At 42.5% G+C, this 9,176-nt stretch overlaps 1 pseudogene; it reads right to left on the reverse strand.

Annotated features, from left to right (window-relative positions):
• Window positions 1–5,370: 5,370 nt before the first annotated feature.
• Window positions 5,371–5,851, reverse strand: LOC131502155 (large ribosomal subunit protein uL23-like; annotated as a pseudogene).
• Between the last annotated feature and the right edge of the window lie 3,325 nt (window positions 5,852–9,176).

Here is a 9,176-nt window from a genome sequence, read left to right on the forward strand (position 1 = left end):
TCATGCAGTCCCTTACCCTCACTTATGTCAGTCACTTCGAGAAACCCTCGGCTCATATCTCCCTAATCTTGCACACTCTAATCCCGATGAAGTCTTTGTACATCCCCTTCTTTCTCTTTATTGTATGTTTGTATTTTTTATTTTCTTAAACATTTTTTTAAGTTTATTTATTTATGTTGAGCGAGAGACACAGTGTAAGTAGGGGAGGGGCAGAGAGAGAAGGAGAGAGAGAGACAGAACCCCAAGTAGGCTCTGCACTGTCAGCACAGAGCCTGACGTTGGGCTCAAACGGTGAGATCATGACCTGAGCCAAAATCAAGACTGCATTGCTTAACCAACTGAGCCAACCGAGTGCCCCTAAACCTTTTTTTTTTAACATTTTATTTATTCTGGGGGGCGGGGGGGAGAAGGGGCTCTGAGAGGGGGGTGTTAAAGGATCCGAAGCAGGCTCTGCACTGACAGGCTGACTTCAGCAGGCCCAATGTGGGGCTCGAACCCAGGAACCGAGATCATGACCTGAGCCGAAGTTGGATGCTCAACCGACCGAGCCACCCAGGTGCCCCTGTTTTGTCTGTATTGTTAACTCCCCCTTAATGTCTGCAACCCATCCACCGTGCCTTCCGCAACGCATGGTCCACCAGCACCAAAATGTCCTATGTGTGTACGCTCAACTTCTTCCTTGACTCTTTCCTTCCTCTGAGGACACCGCCGCACACTTTCAAGTGATGGCCGTTTCCTCTTCCACACCCATCCCACCACTCGGCCTGGAAGTGGAATAGATGTCCTCCGGGGTCCACATCTCTGCCTCCAGATCATTCTCCCTCTCTCTATCTCAAATAGCCCAGCTCTGAATTTACCGTTATCCTATTGCGTTGCCCACAACCTCTCACTGTTGCTGCCGTCTCCTCCTCTCCTCGTGCTCGATCATGATTCACTGACCCTCTCTCCAGCAACAACCCAGGGCAACTTCAACACACACTAGATAATTCTTCCCACCCCCGGGCTTTAAGCTCCTTTCCTCCAAGGGTGTTCTCCACAACCTACCACGGTACTGTCCCCGATGATCACCTCTGTGGCCCGTACTGTCCCATATGGTGGTCACTAGCCACTTGGGGCTTCACACGTGGGTAGTCCAGAGGTTTTTGGACGGTCGTGTTTTCAATTTCATTGGCTTCCATGTACGTTTTGTTTTTTTTTTTAATTTTTTTTTCAACGTTTTTTTATTTATTTTTGGGACAACGTTTTTTCCCAAACGTTTTGGGACAGAGAGAGACAGAGCATGAACGGGGGAGGGGCAGAGAGAGAGGGAGACACAGAATCGGAAACAGGCTCCAGGCTCCGAGCCATCGGCCCAGAGCCCGACGCGGGGCTCGAACTCACGGACCGCGAGATCGTGACCTGGCTGAAGTCGGACGCTCAACCGACTGCGCCACCCAGGCGCCCCGGCTTCCATGTACGTTTTAATTTCCTCTTTGATTTCTTGGCTAACCCACTCATTTTTTAGTATGTTCTTTAATCTCCAAGTATTCACCGTCTTTCCCAATTTTTTCTTGGGGTGGATTTTGAGCTGCACAGCGTTGCGGTCTGAAAATATGCAAGGTACGATCTCGATCTTTTTGTACTTGTTGAGGCACATGTGGGTAATCCAAACTGAGATGTACTGAAAGTGTAAAATACACACTGGACTTCAACAATTTAATAGAAAAAAATGTAAAATATGTCACTAATATTTTTATATTCGTTAATGTTACAATGATAATCTCTGGATATTTACATTAAATAAATATTTCTTAAGTGCCAGGTACTAGAAAATTTACAATGAGGTTCATGAACCACACCATGTTTCTATTGGTCAGCTCTGGTGTAGACATTCCCGTGACGAATAACTATAAACCCTCCGTAGTCTCGATTTAATTTACCCTCTCTGACAACCACCTCCTACCTTTCCAGCTCACTCCCTCTGGTTTACCACCAGGATCCTCTGAGCCTGCTCCTTTTCCACTCTTCCTCTTGCCTTTGATGTTCTCCCTTCGTTCTTTTTCCATTTAAATTTCATAATCAACGACCGACCGTAAGGGTCTGTTTCCATCCATTCTCAATTCTCTTGCTCTCCTTTCATTTTAACTTTGTTGCTTCAGGGGCACCTGGGTGGCTCAGGTCATGATCTCACAGCATGTGTGCTGACAGCTCCGAGCCTGGAGTCTGCTTCAGATTTTGTGCCCCTCCCCCCCCCCCACTTGTGCTTTCTCTCTCTCTCAAAAATAAATAATAAAACAATAACTTCGTTACTTGGTGAAACCACAGCCTTGGTTAAAACAACCTTCCACCTGTGTCCTCCTATGCCACCGAACATGTCTGGACAAAAATGCACAGCCATACGGATTGCTCTCATTTTCGCTTCAAGGACTTAATCCTCTAATCCAGTGGTTCTCAAGCTTTCCTGGGCAGAAGAATCTCCTGGAGGGCGTCTCATCCCAGGGTTAAATATTTGCCAGGTCTGGCATGGGGCCCAATAATTTGCATTTCTAGCAATTTCTCGGGTAGAGCTGAGCCTGCTGGTCATGGAACCACACTTTGAGAACCACTGCTCACCCTTAATTCTATCCAGGCAACATACTGTATTTCCCTCATCTATCCACCCTACCGTTCTTCCAGATAAAGAATTTACACCTTAGTTTGTCTCTGCAAACCTTTAACAAACTCACTCTCATCCTCACTCTGGCTGATGTCTTCACTTCAGGCTTCGGTGGGAACTTTGAAGAACAAAATTGGAGGGGAGCTTGTGCATTCTCTCAAAACCACTCCACCTTCCTCCTTCCAGCTGCAACCATATACTCTTCTTGCAGTCTGCGCTATGGATGAATCTTCTGTGCAACTTCCTACAAGCAGTTTTCTCACGGGAAGTCATTCCCTTACGTCTCACCCCTCAATGCCTGGTTGCGGCCAAGTCTCTCTTCCTCGTCCTACATCAACAGGTAGGTATTCCTTCTTTCCCCAATAGATTACAGATGTGCTCTTTCTCGCATGTCGAGATAACCGCCTCACTCTTTCCCATTTTGTCAGCAGCCTCTGCTCTAGTTGTCTGTTCCCATTTCTAGAAAAGTATTCAAAATGATCGCTTGTATCCATCGTCTCTCATTTCCTTTTTCTGCAATCACTTTGAAAACTACTCCAATCAACCGTTTCCCCCTCAATCCATAAGAACTTTTGTCAAGGTCACCAACAACCTCCATGTTGCTAAATCCAACGTTCAACTTTTGGTGCTTATGTTACTTGACCTTTCACTCTCAGTGGACCCTCGTCCATTTCCTGGTGCTTTCCCATACATTCTGCACTTATCTTTCGGGACACTACACTTTCTTGGTTTTCCTCCCACCTCACTCAACAGCTCTTTTTCAGTCCCCTCTGTTCATCCCTCTTTCCCCCTAAGGTAGTAACAATGAAGTATCGCAGGTTTGTTTCTTGGTCTTCTTTTCCTCTCTATCTACACCCAATCCCTTGGTGATCTTATCATTTTCCATGACGTTAAATGGCATTGAAATGTCAGTGACCCCCCAAATCCATACCTCCAGCCCAAATATGGTTCCCGAACGTCACACGTTTTCCAACTGTCACCCCGACATTTCCTTTTGGATTTCTAAGCAACTTCTCAAACTCAGAACGTCCTAAATTGATCTCATTCTCCTCCCTCATTCAAAACCTGCTCCTACCACTGTCTTAACATTAGAAGCTAATGATGACTCCATCTTTCAAATTGCTGAGAGCAAAATCCCGGAGTCATCCTTGAAATCTTTCTTGAGATCTTACATCTCTCATCCTACCTTACTAGAAATTCTATTGCCTGTACTTTCAAAATAGATCCACAAGCTGACTACTTCTCACCACCTACACTAGTCTAAGCCGCCGTCATATTTTGCCTGGATTACCGCACTCTCCTGGAAACCGGTCCCTCTGCCTCTGCATTTGCCTCCATGCAGTCCAGTCTCTACAGAGAAGCCAGAATGACTTAAAACCGACTTATTATGCAGTCCCTCTGCCCCAAATCCTCCAATGGCTTCCGTGCTCACTCAGAGTGAAGACCAAAATACTTAAAGTAGCCCAACAAGGCCCTATCTCCATGACTTACCTCTGTGACTACATTTCCTCCTACTCTCCCCTTCCTCACACTCCTCCAGCTATACTGACCTCCCAGCTGTTCCCCGCCCCCCCAATGCCAGGTAATCTCCCACTCTAGGGCCTTTCTTCCAGCATATCTCAATCAACTACTGTCATACCTAATGCAGAGCAAACACTCAACAAATACAGTGGCATATGTAAACGAATGAGAAGAGTTGTGAGTTAAAAAGAAATAACATTCAGGGGCACCTGGGTGGCTCAGTCGGTTGAGAGTCAGACTTCGGCTCAGGTCATGATCTCATAGTCTGTGAGTTCAAGTCCTACATCAGGCTCGCTGCTGTCAGCCTGTCAGGGCGGAGCCTCCTTTGGATCCAGTCTCCCAATCTCTGCCCCTCCCCCACTCACACTCACTCTCTCTCTCAAAAAATGAAAAGAAAAGAAAAGAAAAGAGAAAAGAGTAGCATTCTGAAAGTGTCCAAAGCCAGAAAAGTGCTTGGCATGTTCAAAAGGTCAAGTGAAAGGAGATAAAGTTGTAGTACAAAGATTTTCATCAGTCAGGGTCTGTAGGCCATAGGAAGGGTTGTGGAGCTTATATTTGAAGCGTGATGGAAAGATATTGAAGATCCTTGAATGGCATTTATATGCTTCCATTTCTGATTAATAAGGAGCACGCTCAGTTCGATGGAGATTTGACTATAGGTTGATAGGGTCAAAGCTTATTACGATGGTCCAAATCAGGGAGGATGATAGCTTACATTATTACGATGGGCCTACTGGAAGTGGACCAAAGTGCAGGAGGTCTAGGCAATTGTTTTAAATGGCCTAAATAAAATTAGTTTGTCGAGAAAGTTTTTATATTTTCGTTTTGAATCATGAGGTCCTTATACTTGCAAATTAAATTACTAAGAGCTTCAAAAACTTACCACAATAAAAACACTGAAGTACCTTTTTTCTACTTTGAAGTTTGCCATGAAAGATAAGTCAAAGTCATGATTTTGGAGTATCAAAACTAAAATCTACACTCTGGAAAAGTCCAACGGTTTTAAAAGGAAATGTATGAGGCTATTTGAAAGAGGACTCCATAAACAACACAGGGTTTTTTTGGCTTCCATAATTCAAAGTTTCTTTTAATTGGGTCTCACAGATTAATGGAATTTTAGAAGTTACTTGAATAAAATTATTCCTGTCTCAATGAACCTTTTTTTTTAAATGGTGAAAAAAACGTGTATTTATATTTCACCAGCTGGACACAGTTTAGATGATCCGAATGTTGTTGGCAATATCCAATGCATCATAGTCAGGAGCCAGTCACACAACTGCCTTTTCTCCATCGGGCCTGATCAGCGTGTTGACCTTGGCCACATCAATGTCATAGAGCTTCTTCATAGCCTGTCTGATCTGGTGCTTGTCGGCCTTGACATCCACAACGAACACAAGTGTGTCGTTGTCTTCTATTCTCTTCATGGCTGACTGGGTAGTCAGGGGGAACTTGGTGATGGCATAGTGGTCAAGCTGGTTTCTCCTGGGGCCCTTCTTTCAAGGATATTTGCTGCCTTCAGAGATGCAGTGTCTTAGGCCATTGGAATGTAGGTGATAGGAGGATCTTTCTTTTGTGACTGTGGCCACCTTTCAGCACCATTTTCTTGGCCTTCAAAGCCTTGGCTTTGGCTTTGGCAGGAGCAGCGCCTTCCTTCTTTGCCTCCTGCACCGTCTTTGTGAAAGGCCAAGGAACCATTTTTAATCACTTAAATTCCTAACACATTATTTGACAATAAAACAAAGACTCTATTGTTTTCCCAATTTGGGTAAAATCCAATACGTAGATTCATTCTGAAGTTATTCTAGGAAAATCCTTAAAAACTTTCACCTTTACAGGAGCCTCAGTGCTTCCGTCCCTCCTTACCAGACAGGGTCTCAATTCTATTGCAAGTTTTTAGAAGAAAACAGAAACAATTCTTCCTTTCCATAGAATAATAGCTACCACTTATCGAGTACTACATACGACACGGTGCTAAAGTGCTCTTCCTTTATTATAACATCTAACCATCTACAACAACTTTATGAAATAGGTACCATTATTATCAACATGCTGTGGATGAAGAATCTAAGACTCAGTGAGAGTAAGTAACTTAACCAACACCACACACTCTAGATGGGAAAATAGTGATGTGAATCCAAATCTAATGTGGCCTGTTTTCTTTGCATTTCAATAACCTCTATATAATTCCAGAACCTTTCTATAAGTCTACTTTTCACATAGATAAGAAACAGAATTTATACACATTAAGAGGAATCATCATTTTTGTAGCTTCCCAACATACATCTTCCCCGGATAGGTAGCTACCTTGCCTAATATTTGAAAATATTACCAGGGTGCGTGGGTGGCTCAGTTGGTTAAGTGTATGCCTCTGGATTTCGGCTCAGGTCATGATCTCGCGGTTCCTGAGTTCAAGCCCCATGTCAAGCTGTGAGCTGGCAGTGCAGAGCCAACTTGGGATTCTCTCTGTCTGCCTTCCCTCCCCCGCTGCTTGCGTGCTCTCTCTCTCTCTCTCAAAATAAATAAATAAACTTTAAAAGAAAGAAAGAAAGAAAGAAAGAAAGAAAGAAAGAAAGAAAGAAAGAAAAACGTTATCCTATGTGTTTGTGTCTCTTGATAATGCCTTACACCCTGTGGTTCTTTCTTCATTAAAATTAGACTTTGAGACGGAGAGTGATTTTTCTATGGAAGGGAGAATAAGAATGAATCCAACCAAAATAAAGACTCAACTGTTTTTGCACTTTGAAGATGCTTCCATTTTTCAAATCCAAGAAAATGGAAGATATCCTCCTTTGATAATCTTAAATCATGTAATATATGGATAGATTCCTAGGACTTCCTTGCCAGTTAGATCTTAAGAAAAACCAACTGTATCAATTTTCAATATCATGTCCTCCACTAGTGGTGTGATGAAATTTGTGATGCTATCTGAAAAACAGAAGGAAATACTTATGAAGCTGGATCATGCAGGGTCAAACTGAATCCTACCACATTAATTTTCTTTAATGCTTATTTATTTTTGAGAGACAGAGAGAGAGAGACAGAGACAGAACGTGAGTGGGGGACGGGTAGAGAGAGAGGGAGACACAGAATCGGAAGCAGGCTCCAGACTCCGAGCTGTCAGCACAGAGCCAGACACGGGGCTCGAACTCGCCAACCGTGAGATCACGACCTGAGCTGAAGTCGGACACTTACCCGATTGAGCCACCCAGGCGCCCGTGAATCCTACCAAATTAACAGCCACTGGGGGTTCTATGAAATATTCAAATCAGATGTAAATTGTATTTATAGTGCATTGATTTTACTCATCTAATTAGCAAAAATGTTACCATTACATTGTGATTTAGCTATTAGTTTTCATTTTTTAGGAGATTTTGTAATTTGACAATAGAACTCTGAATGGAAGTTGGTAATCTTGAGTTCCTTGTGTAATACAAGATATCAAGTAAATCACAGCCTCTCTGAGTTTCAACTATTTCTAATGAACGGTGTAAAATCTGGTGGGAGGAATGTCAATGCCTTTGAAATGCTCTGAAGGGAGCAGGTCATATAAAAATGTTTGCTTAGATCATTATTATTCATGGCATTTCAACTTTGGTGTTTGTGCCCCTGTGATCCTTACTTTGGTATCCCATAAGACTTTTGAAAAATTCTGGATGATGCAGTGTAATGTAGGGTTTCAAGCTGTTATATTTTCGGGCACTTTCTGAGAATTAACACCAATTAACACCTCTTTTCAGGAAGAATGCTTCATTACTTCCCTAATCAGTTAAAATAACATCTCCATCTGAACAAAGTTCAAATAGGCACATATACCAATAGCTCTTCGCTTGGATCCATCTTATTTATCTTTACTGGTGTTACTATAATCAACGTGTAGGAATGCTGGGTAAAGAAATCTGCCAGACAGCAACCTCACTGTTATTCACAAAGTGAGTCCTAGCTTACTTTATAAATCGTGCTTACAAAAATCTGCTATTGAGCATAGCATACTGTGGAATTACGCATAATGGGATTAACTACTTACTTGGATGGCTATTATAATTATTGCCCTCTTATACATTTCACTAGCTTCATCTACCAGTGTTTTATTTCTCATCATCGCTATGTATCCGACGTATACTAGACATAATTGGAGATCTGTGCTGTCACTGACCACTGCGGCAGAGAAAACGGTGCTGACAATTTTACAGCTGTTCTTCTATACCTTGTGCCAGAAGCAAGACATATCACTTCTTACAGCTCGTTGTCCCGAACTACTTGCCTGACCCTACCTAAATGAAAGGATGTTGCAAAGTATACTGTTTCAGAGGCCACAAAGGAAAGAGCTGGATATTGGCCTGATATCACAGGCACCTTTGACATATTACAACGTCAAAGAAATTTCTTCAACATTTATTCCACACACAATCAAAGTGTGGCCCATACTACCATTGAAACTGTGGATACTGCTAAATCTCACTTTCATTCATTCATTCATTCATTCATTCAACAAATACTTATTCAACTGTTACTATGCGCTAGGAATCGTGCCACCTCGACAGGGATACAGCAGGGAACAAAACACAGTCCTTACAGTCAACAATATTGCAACAATGTTGGTGACAATATGATGACTAGACTTACTGTAGTGACTTTTGGAAATGTATATAAATATCAGATCACTATGTTGTACACCTGAAACTCACACAATATTGTATGTCAATCATTCCTCAGTTAAAAAGACACCGTCCTTATCCTCATGAAACTTAAAATGTGGGAACAGAGAAAATGAATAACCACTGCATGGGCCTGTGAAAATTTTGACGCTAAAAGAATGGAAATCTTGTATTCAGATTTCAAAGTGCAAATTACAGAGGAAGCAATTTTAGACAGCTCCCGCTAGATAAATTCACGTTGCAATAAATCATGGAAGTGAAAGATGAGGTTTAAAAAAGAATAAATAACCTCTGGCTTATAATGGTACCCGCGGGCCAACAAACTGGAAACAGACCACACAAAACGTAATACAAGCAACAAAAAT

The sequence above is a fragment of the Neofelis nebulosa genome, chromosome X (assembly GCF_028018385.1).
Source record: "Neofelis nebulosa isolate mNeoNeb1 chromosome X, mNeoNeb1.pri, whole genome shotgun sequence".
In the NCBI taxonomy this organism is placed as follows: Eukaryota; Metazoa; Chordata; class Mammalia; order Carnivora; family Felidae; genus Neofelis; species Neofelis nebulosa.